This window comes from Impatiens glandulifera, chromosome 8, assembly GCF_907164915.1.
Source record: "Impatiens glandulifera chromosome 8, dImpGla2.1, whole genome shotgun sequence".
NCBI lineage: Eukaryota > Viridiplantae > Streptophyta > Magnoliopsida > Ericales > Balsaminaceae > Impatiens > Impatiens glandulifera.
Genome location: NC_061869.1, coordinates 33,863,662 through 33,879,911, shown reverse-complemented (window position 1 = coordinate 33,879,911; position 16,250 = coordinate 33,863,662).

Here is a 16,250-nt window from a genome sequence, read left to right as displayed (position 1 = left end):
TGATCTAGTATGTCAATACTTAGTGTGACCTCAATAAACTCAATTATAATAGTTATAGGTTTTTACCTTATTGTATTTGTCTTCTAGCAAAACATTACGACTCCTAAAATAATAAATTAAAATATTTTTAATAATTGTTATATCTAAAATTAGACCTTACACATTAAATTAAAAGAGACAATTTCTTCCATCTCTCACCTGTAATTAAACAAATTAGGAAAATCCTCGTGTGATTGTAAAAGGATAAAATATAAATAAAATAAAAAATAATAATAATATTTATTCAATTTTTAAATTTTTAATAAATCACAAAAAATTCAATGTTTAAAATTTTAATAAATCACGAATAATATATTAAAATAAAAAAAAGAACGCTCTCATCTAATTAGTTAGTTATATATATAGATTAGATAGTTAAAAAGTTGTACTTATATTGTTAAAATATCTCATGTTCATCTAATTTTGTATTTAATTTAAAATATAAAGTGTTATTAGTTTAGTTCGTTAAAAGGTTGTATTTGTTTTCAATTTTATTTTAAACCGTTTTAACTTTATGGGTGGGTCAACCCACAATCCGACACAAGTATCCATTTACTCTCACATATATAGTCAAATTAACCACAGCTCTCGACCCGACAATCCGAACACTTTAAAAATTAAGCATCATTATATATATATAGATGTGCAAATATATTTGTCTCTTAATATCTTATTTGATGATATGGTGACTATAAACTTTTAATAATAACAACTTCAATTCATTTAATGGGGTTTCATTCACTAGATCATTTAAAGTTATCACATTTGTTAATAATGAATTATTTGGACATATGATTTAATATCCATCAAATAATAAATAAGGATGTGTTAGAGAGTATTATATAATATTGATATTATCATAATTTATAATATTGTGATAATATCTTACAAATATATTATATAATACTCTAACATCCCCACTCAAACTCATGATGCAATAACAATAAACATTGAGAGTTTGAAAGTCACAAAACAAAAGCGCAGACGATAAGAAGTTACGCATCATTCTTAATCTTCTTCTCTTCTTTTTCTTCTATTTTGTGCCCAATCCATTTACCATTCACCAAAAAACATCTCTTATTCGATTAAGACCAAACAAAATTAACAACCAGACCAAAACCAATCAAACCAAGTTTCAAAAACTCCTCCAAAAAACCAAACTGAAATCAACAACCCACAAATAAATCAAACAAAACTTTACAAACTAAGGAAAAACCCAAACCAAATTCAACTCACTATTTTCAACAACAACAAAAACCAAACCAATCAAACCAAGTTTCACAAACATAGGAAAACACCAAACCAAATTCAACTCTCTATGCTCAATAAAACAATCAAAACCAATCAAACAAAGACTAATCAAACAAAGACCAATCAACCCAAACTTTACAAACTTAGGAAAAACTCAAACCAAGTTCAACTCACTATTTTCAAAAAAAACCAAACCAATCAAACAGAATTTCACAAACATAGGGAAACACCAAACCAAATTCAACTCCCTATACTCAACAAAACAACCAAAACCAATCAAACAAAGACCAAACAAACCAAGCTTCAAAAACTCACTTCTTATTTCCTCTCCTCTAAGACTAATAATAAAATCAATATTCTTCTAAACTAGCTAATTCAAACAAACCAACCTTCAATCCGTCCAAGTTACCCTCCTCACTTAAGAACAAAACAATCAAACTCATTTCCACCAAGATACCAAAATCTAAATCCAACTAGACGAAAACAAATTCACTCAAATAAAATCCAAAATTAAGATAAGATAATTAAGACCACCAACAAAAAATAATATTAATAATAAATAATTAAAGCCCTCCATCAATGGCTAAAGTATCCATTGATGGAGGCAACGGAAGACTATCACTTGATTGACTCAAGAACAATAACAAGACTCTGATACCATGTTAAACTAAAGAAAGAAATATTGTATTTAATTGTTATACATGGTTACATAAATTATGTCTATTATATAGACATTATAATTGACATATAAGAAACTAAATAATATAATATTTATATTATCATAATTTATAATATTGTCATAATATCTTACAAATAAATTATACTCTAACATCATGAAATCTCATATCACAAAACCATCAAGTCAAATATAAAATTAGTGTCTAACACACATAAATACAAAAACAAACTTCAAGATATTCTCCAATGCATTTGAGACCCTTAGCTCTTCACTTGAGAAGAAGAAGCTCTTGATCGACTCAGATAATGATGACTCTCACTTCAGTGCCTAAGCTGTAATCCTGTCATTAATATATACCTTCTTAATTTCACGTATAGTGATGATGTGTCCTATAAGCTGACATTTCTTCATAATGTGTATATACTTGGAGTTCGAAGTTGAATCCTTTGTATAGGCTATGACATCATTGTTTTCAAAATAGATGTCAATAGATACTAAAATGCTAGGAACAACACAATATTCATCTAGGAACTTTCTCATTCGTACGGTCTCATTTATTGGTAAACTAGCAGCAATGTACTAAGTCTCTATTGTAGAATCTAATTTATACTACATAAGACTCTTTCAGCTCATAGTTCCTCTATTAAGGATGAAGACATAACACGATTTGAGACTTTAATTCTAAAAGTTTGCATCAATATAGTCTTATACGATCAAATTTCCATATCTCCATATATTAAGATATCATTATTGTTTTTTTTCAAGTACTTCATGATATTCTTATATGTGCTTCAATATGTTTCTGCAAAACATTGATTGTTATATGTGACAAATTTTCAAAATGTCTACAACATCTAGAAACCATGGTATACATGATAAATCCTACAACATAAGCAATAAAATCTTGTTTATATTCTCAAGCTTTGCATGTGTTGTAGAACAATGCATCTTGTCGAGATATTTGTTATGTTCAAAAAAAATTTACTTAGAATCTTTCATCTTTCAAGAATCTATATATCTTAATTCAACTGTGTACTAGTCTTTTTTCCAAGTCTTTTATTGAAAAATATTTCTTTTGTCATCCATTTACAAAATCTAACATTAGAATGTCATTCCAATAAGTAGTATGTCATCCACATACAAGACAAATAAGACTAACTTACTACCATTAAACTTCTTGTGAACACAAGATGCTCTTCTTTAGTCATTCATTTACATGTATGAGGACCCTTTGATCTATTCAACAAATCAAAAATGTCAACTCCTTGATGTTTCCTCTAGTCTATAAATGGACTTCTGAAGCTTGTATATCGTTCGAGCATCATTTGAATCATTAAACCATTCAATTTGTGTCATGTACACATCCTCTTCCCAAAAACATTTAGGAAAATGTTTTGATATTCATTTTCCATATCATATAGTGACAATAGCTAAAAATATCATAATATATTTAATCATAAAAACTAGTGAAAGTAGCTATCTAATATCATAATAGCTAGTATATACTATGAATTTGTATATGACAACTATCATTGCCTTGTAGACATATATATTTTTATTCTTGTTAGTTTTGAATTTAAAAACATTTGTTTCATTTGTTTTATCTCATCTTACAAATCTATCAAGTATCATACTTGATTTTCAAACATCAAATTCATTTCAAACCTAACAGCCTTAGACCATTTATTGGAGTCTAGACCTATCACTCATTTCTTATATATAGAAGGTCATTATGATATTCTAACATAAGAACACCAGACTTAAATTCATGTTGAAATCATCAAAATGTCTTGATTGTACCCTTGACCTTTTCGATCTACGAATGGGTTCAAAAACGTAATCTGGGACATTATTCACAATTATTTATAAATCTTCGTATTCTGTCCCTTGAATGATCGAAGCCCTAGTCCATACATAATTATCTCATCATTGACATCATTCCTACATTCTTGTTGAGTTTTCTGCTCTTCATCATCTTGAACTGTTTCAAAATGAATATTTTATCTCCTACTTAACATCTTAAAAAGAATTATCTTTACAAAAAGATAATATCAATTTCAAAAGAAACATTTTGCTTAGTTTGAATTATGTAAATAATATGCAAAACATTTGTTGGGTCAAATTATTTTAACTAAGGGTCAAAGTATTATGACTATTGGAATTTTGATGATGAGTGTGTATAAAACTTAATTTAAGCCGTCTAATCGTTTTTGGTACAAGCGTTTTTGGTGCAGGTGTATCGAAAACATGTTATATTAGACTAAGTCTTAATGAGGTTCATTAGACTGATTGGTCATTAGATGCATTGAGTTAGACGTGCAGTCTAACAGACGTAGTTAGACGTGTCGTCTAACAGATGAGAGTTAGACGTGCAGTCTAACTCCTTCAGATTAGTCTGAAGGGAGACGTAGTTAGACGTGTCGTCTAACAGAGGAGAATTAGACGTGTAGTTTGACTCATTCAGATTAGTCTGAAAGGAGATGTAGTTAGACGTGTCGTCTAAAAGATGAGAGTTAGACGTGCAGTCTAACTCCTTCAGATTAGTCTAAAGGGAACCGTAATTAGACGTGTCGTCTAATCCAATTAGACTAGGTGGTCTAATGGATCCTGCTATTAGATGGGGGCGTCTAATTTCATTAGACGAGATCGTCTAAGTGAAAAACGCCTAATGTCATGCTTAAGAAGTTGTTTAAAGCTAGCATCTTTCTACCCACGATCAACTAGCTATATTCTACTCCTGCTCCACTTTCTAGTGAAGATCAGTACGACAGCCAGTTGCAACCAATTGATTAATGTCACGTAAGCAAATATTCTTCCCACTACTTGTTTCTTGAAGGAATATCCTAGAAGAATATTTGGCGCACTACCAGATTGGTACGACCACGATCATGGTGCTTAGAGTCTGTTGTGTACTATGGAAGCATTCCAATGGAAGTTAGCCACGTGTCATTACAGAAGATTCGACCGTTGGTACCTGCTCTCTATTTAAGATCTTCAAGGACAACGGATGAATCATCGATCTATCGATACTCAGAGAATCATACGCAAACTTACAAGTTGATATATGAAAGAGCTGTTTTCTTGCTTTACTGTGTGTTTATCAAGAGAGAGTTAGAATCAAAGCATTGTTTTGCCGAGTGATATACTTCAATTTATTGTACGTTGAACAGAGTTTGTTCTGTTCAACAGAGAGGTAGTCGTGCAATTGTATTTAATTCTATGAAACGTATAGTGAATCCTTCCAGTGGTTGGAAAAGGGGTGACGTAGGAGAGTTTGCTCCGAACATCCATAAACAAACTGTTGTCTTATTTACATTATGTCATCTTCTCATTCTTTGCTTTTTAGATTCAAACCTGAGCAAACGTTTGCGCACTTGAATCGTTCAATAGTTTGCAAGGATTTGTGAAGAATACAAAATGATTTAAATCCCTAACAGAATTTCTATCAAACCGTTTATCCGATGCAGTCATCAATAACCAGACCCCGTCTCTATCGATTACCCTGATCCTTTCAATTGGTATCAGAGCTCTGTTTTCTATTCTCAAGCATCAAAATCCTGAATCATGTCTATCATCAACGAGATCCTTATTCTGTCAAGAGATAACTGCGAATATTGGATGATGTGAATGCAAGCTCACTTGGCTGCTCTTGATTGTGTTATGTGGAGCGTAATTACCGATGGCCCCATAAAAATTTCGAAGCCAAGATGTGAGTGGACTACTGAAGATAAAATGACCAACAACCTAGACAACGTGGCCAAAAATATTTTGTATCAATCGATCAACATAAATATATTCTACGAGATCAAGTCTTGTTCCTTTGCTAAAGAAATATGGGAGAAGCTGACTGAGATCTATGGTCGAAATATTCAAGCCAAGAAAAATCAGAAGGACCAGAAAGTTTTCATGTGTGTTGAAAACAAATCCAAATGGGCCGACAGCGATTCAGAGGACTCTTCTGTTGAAAAGGATACTGAAACTATAACTTGCTTAATGGAAGACGATCAATCCAAGGTAAATGATGTATCTACACCAGAATTTACCAACGAAGAGTTAACTACTGTACTCAATGAAATGCCCATTGAGTAAAGGAAGTTGTTAGATTCTTTTTATGAAATGAAAGTAAAATATGAGGCCAATATTTCTTCTTCACATAAAACGTCTAAATCAAATGTTTTTGAAAAGAAATTAGTAGAGATCTCATCCGAGAATGAGATGCTCAAGGAACAGATTCAAACTCTTTCCTTTGAAAGCTAAATGTTAAACTATGTTGTTAGTGTTTGGACAAGGTCTGGAGAAGATGTCAAACATCAGATTAGTCTATTGAAATCTGCTGGATCTAGATCCGGTTTAGGATTTGATGGTAATGACCCAAACTGATCCTGCAAAAAGTTAAACTCAGCAGCTAACAAGCTTAAGCCAATAAGCTTTGTTAAAGGTATATTAACTGATATTGAATGTGATCCCATTCATGAAGAGGTAGCTTTGAAGAATGAAATAAATTATGTTCCGCCGACTGTTAACTGGTTGAAAATTAAGTTAGAAGCAGCTAGCAAGTATGGCAATCTAAAACTTTCTAAGAAGTCAAGAATTTCTAAAAGAAAATCATCTCCAAAGACTAAGGGATCAATGACTAGCAGGAAGGCGTCTGCTATGTCAAAATCATACGCACTAATCACAACACAAAATGAGAAATCCATCAAAATAACTCAAATATGGATTGTTAAGGGACTAATTGACCGAGGACCCAATTGAAAATGGGTACCAAAATATTGTAAATATTATTTTGTGTAGGTACAAGTGAATGATGGTCTCGAGGAATCTGTATGGTATCTTAATTGCGGCTGTTCCAAGCATATGACAGGAAACAAACGGCTTCACACTGATATAGCAGATTGTTCTGGACCTAAGAATACTTTTGGTGACAGCAAGAAGGGTAAGACCATGGGTAAGGGTAAGATTATCCATGATAATCTAACCATTAATGACGTGATACATGTTGACAATTTGTGCTATAACCTAATTAGTATTAGTCAGTTGTGTGATAATGGTTTGTCAGTTGATTTTCAAACTCATGCATGTTTAGTTAAGGATCAACATGGTAATACTTTATTAACTAGTAGTAGAGTAGGAAACTCATTTAAAATGAATTGGCAAAAAGAATCATCTGATCCTATGTGCTTGATTGCCAAGAATGACCACAAATGGTTATGTCATAAAAGATTAAACCATTTGAATTTTAAAACCATCGACAATATTTGTTCAAACAATTTAGTTATTGGATTACCTAAATTATAGTTTTCTAAGGACAAGATATGTTATGCTTTCCAGTTAGGCAAACAGGGCAGATCATCGTTCAAAAGTAAAGGGAAATCTCAATCCAACCGTTGCTTAGAACTGTTACACATGGATCTGTTTGGTCCAATTCCTATAAAGAGCTTAGGAGGAATGAGATTTGCCCTAATTGTTATTGATGATTTTTCACAATTTACATGGGTAGCATTTTTACAATCAAAGGATAAAACTACTGAAAACTTGATTAGAATATTTAAAAAAATTCAGAATCAGGAATCTTTGAATATTGCTTGCATTAGAAGTGATTAGGGAACTAAGTTCACAAACAAATATCTTTCCTCTTATCTCGAGGAGTCTGGGATTACGCACGAGTTATCTAGTGCCAGAACTCCATAGTATAATGGCATTGCTGAGAGAAGAGTGAGGACTCTGAAGGAAACTACGAGATCCATGCTAGCTGAATCAGACGTACCTCAGAGGTTCTGGGCAGAAGCCATAAACACAGCTTGCTACACACAAAATCGATCAATAATTAACAAACATTTTGATAAAACTCCCTATGAACTGTATTATGGGAGAATTCCCATAGTTTCATACTTCAAAGTATTCAGGTGTAAATGTTTTATGCATAACAATGGAATGGTTTATTTGACCGCTTTTGATGCCAAGGCTAACAGAGTATTTAACAACAGAACTCAAACTATTGAGGAATCCCTTCATGTTATATTTGATAAGCCTGTTGAACGTAACTCCATAATTCCCATTGACCTTGCTAACATATTAGAAGCGACTAGTCTTGAGTCTGTAAGTGAGGAAGAAGCTCTGGATAAACGAATGTCATTGTCTGATCTTGTGGCTGATCTGGTTGAAATCCAACCAGACGTACAAACTCATGTTCAACAAACTGTTGAGAGTTCGGATGTCGTGGAGTCACATGGTCAGATGACCAATCCCTTTGGATCCAACTTCAGATGTAACAAGAATCATCCACCATAATTGATCATCGAAAATCCTTTCTCTCCTCGAAGGACAAGACGTCAATTGATGGATGAAATGGCCAATTCTACATTTATTTTTCAAATTGAACCAATGAAAATTGGTGAAGTAGTGGTTGATCCAGATTGGATCAATACTATGTAAGAGGAGTTAAACCAATTTGTGAGAAATAAAGTGTGGCATCTAACTCCTAAACCGACTGATCTGTCATTCATAGGAACAAGATGAGTCTTTAGAAACAAGCTTAGTGAAGATGGCTTGGTTATTAGAAACAAAGCCCGTTTAGTTGCTCAAGGATACAGACAGGAGGGAGGTATCGACTTTGATGATTCTTTTGCACCTGTAGCAAGACTTGAGGCAATTAGAATCTTCCTGGCGTATGCATCATTTAAGAATTTTAAAGTTTTTCATTTGGATGTAAAAAGTGCATTTTTAAATGGTAATTAAATGAAGATGTTTATGTTGAGCAACCTCTTGGTTTTGTAGATCATACTTTACCAAATCATGTTTTTAAACTTTATAAAGCTTTGTATGGTTTGAAACAAGCTCCTAGAGCTTGGTTTGAATTTTTGTTTGACCATGATTTTATTATTGGAACTGTGGATAAAATATTGTTTAGATTCACCAAAGATTCTCACATTCTGCTTTTTCAAATATATGTTGATGATATTATATTTGGATCAACTAACCCCAAATTGTATGAGAAATTTGCTAAGCTGATGAAGGACAGATTTGAAATGAGCATGATGGGAGAATTAACTTTCTTCCTCGGTCTCCAAGTTCATCAGCTGGAGAAAGGAACCTTCATCAATCAGGTCAAGTATATCAAAGAGTTACTAAAGAAGTTTGGGATGGAGAACTGCTCTGCTGTAGCCACTCCAATGAGCTCCTCTAGTAAATTGGACAAAGATGATGGTGGTCAAAGTGTAGATATCACAACTTATAGAGGTCTTATTATGTCACTACTATATGTTACTGCCAGTAGACCAGATATCCAATTTGATGTTGGTGTCTGTGAAAGATTCCAGATTAATCCTAAACTTTTTCACTTTACTGCTGTTAAACGCATTCTGAAATATTTAAAGGGAACTCAAAATGTGGGATTGTAGTATCAGAAGGATTCCAGTTTCAATTTGACTAGTTTTTCAGATGCAGATTATGCAGGGTGAAAAATTGATAGAAAAAGCACGAGTGGAACTTTCCAGTTCCTTGGAGATCGTCTTATCTCATGGTTCAACAAGAAGCAGACTTCGGTTGCCACGTCTACAGCTGAAGCAGAGTACCTTGCTGCTAGCAGTTGTTGCTTTCAGCTTCTGTGAATTCAACAACAGTTTAGGGACTATGGGATTGAAGCTGAAGAATCCCCAATTTTCTGCGACAACACAAGCGCTATCGTAATCACCTATAATCCAGTTTTACACTCTCGGACAAAGCACATCAAAATCAGGCATCACTTTATCCGACAGCATGTCAATCAAAAGAAAATTTGTCTTGAATACATCCCAACAGATCAACAAACGACAAACATCTTCACGAAGCCTCTACCGAAGCTAAGTTTTCTCACTTTAGAAACATTTTAGGACTTGTTGATCTTGATTGATGTTGTTATGTGCATAAATTGAGGTGGAACATTAATTCAAATGTAACTGGACAGACATAAAGATAGAGGTCTCAATACATCCAATGGACTAGAAGTTTAAGAAGCATAACTACTTAGACGTACGTCTACTCAAGCAGTTTTTATCTTCTCTCGGGAACTCACGTCTTGGTTAATCAACATGAGTGGTTAAACGTATACGTCTAATAGATGTTAGACGTTTTTATGACAAGAGAAATTGGATGCTCATGTCTAACCAAACACACGTCTAATACGTGTTGTTCATGCGTAATTAAATGTCTACGTCTAATAGACGTTAGATGTTTATAAGACACGTGATTAGACTCTTGCGTCTAATAGACCCATGCGTCTAATAAATGGATTTCCCAATTAGAAGTGAAGAATATGAAAAGTAGATTAAACGTCTAACTACTTGTGGACGTAGACTTTTCATCTTCTAGCTATCTAGATAGCTGTCATCTGCAAAGGTATCTGTCTATGTACTATTTTCCCGTAAAAAATAAACCAGTCACTTCTCAAATAGATTGAAGACGAGTGTCTCTCAATTTTTCAAAAGTGACTAAAATTTCTGATAACTTTCATTTATACGTCTAATATTGATTGTGCAGTTTCATGATTAATATTAATTGATTGACGTGTCCCTTGGAAATAGGTTTCTGAATTTTTTGACGGTTGGTATAATAATTAAATATTAATTGGTACACGTTAGCTCTCTGATATTTAATGAATGGTGTCACTCAAATGGTTGAGTACTCCTAAATCCTTGTCTCTCACTCTAAAATTCGAATCGTCAAATTCTTGTGTTCATCTTGCCAAAATGACTTTCACTCCAAAATCCCTGCAAGTAAATTTCAAATCTATTTCTACTCTGACGATTCTTGGAATGGTTCAAATGTTTGAATTATTGAAAGCCTCTGGGTTGAAGAAGTTTATTCGCCCTCACTGCATTTATCACGAACAAGTTGTTCGTGAGTTCTTCGAATCTGCTAGCTTTTACCATAGCAAACACATTTGTGCGAATATTCTTGGCAAAGACATCTACTTCTCTGAAGAAACATTTGGCTTCTTCTTCAGACTCCCAACCGAAGGAATCAATGAGTTTCCTTCTTCCTCAAATGAGATTTTGTCTAAAATGATGAATGTCTTTTCAGATCAAACCTCTAAAGAGGAAACTCTTCCGGTTGAGTATAACGGGAAGAGTAACTGCTTCAAAGTTGAGTATGCCCTACTCTACGACATTATCTCCAAATCCTTTCTTGCAAAAGACTCCTCCTATATCTACTATACGAAGGTCTTTGAAATAATGGTGGTCATCACAAGGGGTGTAGCCATCAACTGGTCGAAATTCCTCTTCAACAACCTGGTCAAAATGATCTGCTCCTGGAAGAAGATCTTCAGTTATGATGCTCCTCTTTGCGCATTCCTTTGTTGTCTTCTTGATGAACCTGGTCACATGTTTCACTCCTCTTCCAAAATCTTGAACAACCAGAAGGTTGTCGATTATGTCCTTAGGGTGAACAGGCTCAGATCGAAGAAGAGAAACAGGGACGAGCTCAACTCGACTCTAACTTTAGTCCTAGAGTCTGTTGTTGATTCTCTTCCTATATGATGTTAAAAAGGGAGAAGAGAGAAAGAAGGATAGGAAAAAGATTAGTCTTCATCTTACGGGGAAAGAAGAAATATTTTGTGTTGTCCTGAATTTATTTTTATTTTTTGTTCTTGAAAGGTGTTTTTGTACTTTTCTTTTGATTATGCTTTTATCTAATTATGGTATTTATTGCATTATTTATATAATCTTTTATCTGATTATGGGGAGGCACACACAGTGAGTTTGTTAAATAATAAATCAAATCGGTTTGATGCAAGTCCTTTGGCGAGGATGTCAGCAATTTGATCATCAGTAGGTATGCATCGGTTGAAAATAGATTTCTGAGCAACATTTTCGCGAACAAAGTGAAAATTAATCTCTATATGTTTCGTATGTGCATGAAAAACTGGATTGGCCAATAAAAATGCAGCACCAATGTTACCATAGAGTAAGAGGTTGAAGTGGGGAGATGCAAAGTTCACATAGCAAGGATTGGAGCCAGATTAGTTTAGTAGTGGCATGAGTTAGAGCTCGATACTCAGACTCGGTACTAGACCGATTAATAACTTGTTGTTTCTTTGAATTCCAAGAGATAAGATTGTCACCAAGAAATATGTAGTAGCCAGTTGTGGAGCGATGATCATTCGGACAACCAGTCCAGTTGGAGTCAGAAAAGGAAGATATATCGAGAGAAGATGTTGGACGAATGAGGAGTTCATGATGAGGAGTATGACGAAGGTAGCGGAGTATTCTTTTTACTATAGACCAATGAGTGGTGGTAGGAGACTATATGAATTGGCATGCACGGTTGAAACCAAATGCTAGTTCAAGTCGAGTATGCATCAAATATTGGAGAGTACCAAGAATGTTGCGGTACAAAATTGGTTCAGGAAGAGTGTTGCCATCATGGTGAGATAAAGATGACCTAGAAGAGATTGGAATATTAAGAGGTTTTGACTCACTCATATGGCTCAGATAAGAATGTCATTGATATATTTTGATTGAAAGAGAAAAATGTCGGAGGAAGATATATGAGCTTCAATCTCGAAAAAATAGTGTAGTGGACCTAAATCTTTAAGAGTGGAAATATGGTTAAGTTGGGAGATGTGAGAGGAGATGTGAGAGGAAGCATTACTAGTGAATATAATATCATCCACGTTGATAAGAAATAACGATGTAATTTGTGGAGAGTGGTCCATGAATAAAGAAGAATCATTTTTGGTTTCTTGAAAACCAATGGAAAGGAGAGAAGATTTCAAGGTAGTATACCATTTACGGAGAGCTTGTTTGAGTCCATAGAGTACTTTGTGAAGTTTGTACACATGATTAAGATAATTAGGATGAGTGGATTCAGGCGGTTGAGACATAAAAACTTCCTCGTGTAGAGTTCCATGTATAAAGGCAATGTTAACATCGAGTTGATGAATATGCCATCAATGAGTGATGGTAAGTGAGAGGATGGTTTGGATGGTAGTATGTTTTACAGCTAGATGAATGTTTCAAGATAGTCAGTGTCTTCTTGTTGATGAAATCCCAACTAAACGAGCATTGTGACGTTTAATGGAACCATCAGCTCTTTGTTTGATTTTGAAAACTCATTTACAACCCATGATATTCTTTGAGGATCGAGGAATAAGAGACCACGTCTTGTTTTGAATTAGAGCATTAAGTATCTTTATTGGCGATGGAGAAACATGTGGATGGAGAGGTGGAGATGGTGGAAATGTTGGCATTGTGAAGGGCACGAGTTTTGGCATGTGTGATCATATGATGAGAGAAACATTCAGGAGCATGTATAACGGAGGAAAGTTCATGTATGAGAGTAGAAGGATTGATTTAGGATGAATTGGTTATTGATGATGGTTGATAGGAGTTTGATGTTTGCGAGTTGGTTGGTGAAGATGGATGGTTGGAGTTTGATGATGATGAAGAGTGTTCAAATGTTTGAGAAGATGGTACTTCAAGTATTTTTGATGTTAAAATTGGGGAGATTAGAGGTGATGAACGTGGAAGAAAATGAAAGTGTTGTGTTTGAGAGACCAATGGTGTAGAAAGATTGGTAGATTCTAATAATGTACTTTTAAATGAAAATGTTTGTTCATCAAAAGTGACGTGACGAGAGATATATTATGTCGGAAGGAAGGTGTAGGTAACGATAGCCTTTGTGATTTAGACTATAGCCAAGAAAAATACATTTTAGAGTTCGAAGATCATTTTGTGAGAGTTATATGATTGAGTGAGCAGAAAGCAAGAACATCCAATTTTTTTTATGAAATACATAGTTAGGAGGACGATTAAAAAGAATTTCAAAGGGAGATTAACGAGGCTTACCATTTGAAGGAAGACGATGTTAGGATCGGGATCGCCCTTGGAGGACTAGGGTTCCGGTTTTGGAGGGTTGACCGCTTATAACACAACGCACACTCTAATTGGTGATAGTCCGGTTAGAGACTATAACCGTTCTCAACACTACGCAAGTTGTTATAGACTCTTGAACCGGGTTCAAGGGTAGAAATGTCTATTTCAGCTTGAAGCAACGCGCAAGACTTAGTTTTAATGAGATTAACAAGGAGTCGGTTATATGGACCGGTTTGGTTAAGGATTATGTTTAGGTTGGTAATAGTTCGGTTTTTAGATTGAATAAGACGAAATTAAAAGAAAAGATACTAGACAAGATTTTTTATGGATGTTCGGAGCAAACCCTCCTACGTCACCCATTCTTTGAATGTTACAACACTCACACAATGCAGGACGAGCCTAAATCGCTACTCGTCGGTTACACCACTTCACTCTGATGTAATACAAATAACTCAATTTGATAACAATGCTTTCGGTAAATGAAACAACTATTTAGGATCGCGCGTGAGATTTCTTTCTCTCTTAAGATTTCAGAACCGTATTTAATGAAGACCCTTCGTCTTCCTTTTATAGTAAATGATATCCTAACGGTCATCTTCTTCTCTCTCCGTAGTATTGGTTAGTTTGAAACCATGTCGGTTCAGAGATGTTGCGTGCACGTTTCATCTTTCTAACACTTGGCAGATATGCATACACCAGTCAGGTATTGGTGACGTGAGTGGCTTGCAGTTTTGGACACATGTCAAACAAGCACGTTCCGGTTGCTTGATTCGGATCTTCGGATAAGCAGATCATCATTGTTTTTATTGCATGCTTCTGATTCGGATCTTATCTTCTTGTATTTACCCAAGAAGCATCTATTTCGTCATATTACGTCATCTTGTACTTCGAAGTTTCCGGTTGATCTTCTCGTAATATGGTCCGGCTGGGATTGAGAGCCTTCTTGCTAGTCGGTCTGGTTGAGATGTTGAAGTCGGTTCCTCTTGATCATGATTTGATCATCTGGAGCGGATTACTTTGGTATATTCTAAAGCCGGTCTATGCGGTCTCCATCCGGTTTATACGACTTGATCTGTTCTTGCACATGAAAGTTGAGATTAATTTAGTTCTCTGGCCGTTTAAAATTAACTTACTTAATTTTTCTAACAATTTCTCCCTTTTTGATTATTTAGAATAAATATTCAAAAATTGTAATGTGTGGCCGGTTTAAAAATTAATTTACTTAATTTTTCTAACAATTTCTCCCTTTATGATTATTTAGAATAAATATTCAAAACTTGTAATGTGTGGCCGGTTTTAAAAAATGTGTTTAACAATTTCTCTCTTTTCGATTATTTAGAATAAATATTCAAAACTTGTAATGTGTGGCCGGTTTTGAAAAATGTGTTTAACAATTTCTCCCTTTTTGATGCTTTTCAAAGAAAAGTTTCAAAATAAGTTGGTTTTTCAAAAGATGTTTAGTATAACATAAATTTGAGATCTTAAGAAAAATAACTGAGTTCTGAAACAAAACAGTGATAGGTAACATAAATAAGTTCATAAGAAAATAAGCTAAAGATTGGATGATCCCCCCTTTTCCTTTTCCTTTCGCTTAGCCTTCTCTTCCTTCCATTCTCTTTCTCTTCTTTCCGCGTCAATGCACCATCCGGTAAAACACTTGATGTACCGGGATTACGTTGGTTGAACCGGAAGAAACCGCCCGCTGGTCTAGGTGGTTGGGATGATTGAGCAATTATCGGTCCATGGCTTGGTGATGTTATGGCTTTCTTCTTCCTTGGGTTTCATTGTTCAGCATCCTCCTCTTCTTTTTCATCAAGAGGTTCCTCGGACTGACCAACCAGTTGAGGACCTTTAATGCCGCTTTGTTCCACCTATTTCAACAAGCTCGCAATCTACTTTCTTTTACACCTCTTCTGTGTTATCACTGAGTGCGGAGCTTGTATTGGCGTGGATTCCGGTTGAGCGACTTTTTCTTCCTCATTGATTTTCTTGGCTAGATTGAGGTCATTGTCTTCCGTTTACTTTCTCAGCCGTTCCCTGTATTCATCCTCGGCTTGAATTCGGCGAGCTGTTTCGGCATCCAATCGAATTTGTTCTTGACTTCTAGCCGCTTGCAGCTTAGTCAGCTCCTCAATCTGGGCTGCCATAGCTTGCATCATCTCGAGAAGCGGTGCGGTAGCCATTTTAACTGATCTTTCAACTGTTGTCTTGATGGATGCCTGAACCGTTTCAGCTAATTCGGTTTGTATGGATGCCTTAACTGTTTCGACTAGTTCGGCTTGTATGGATGAAATTTTGTCGTCCGTGACTTTGTTAAATTCGTTAGATGAGGAGGCGATGGTATCGGTAATGACTCCATTAATCTGCTCAAGTCTCAGATTCTGATCAGCCTGAGATGGAGATTTGACCCGGGTATCCTCGTTTTC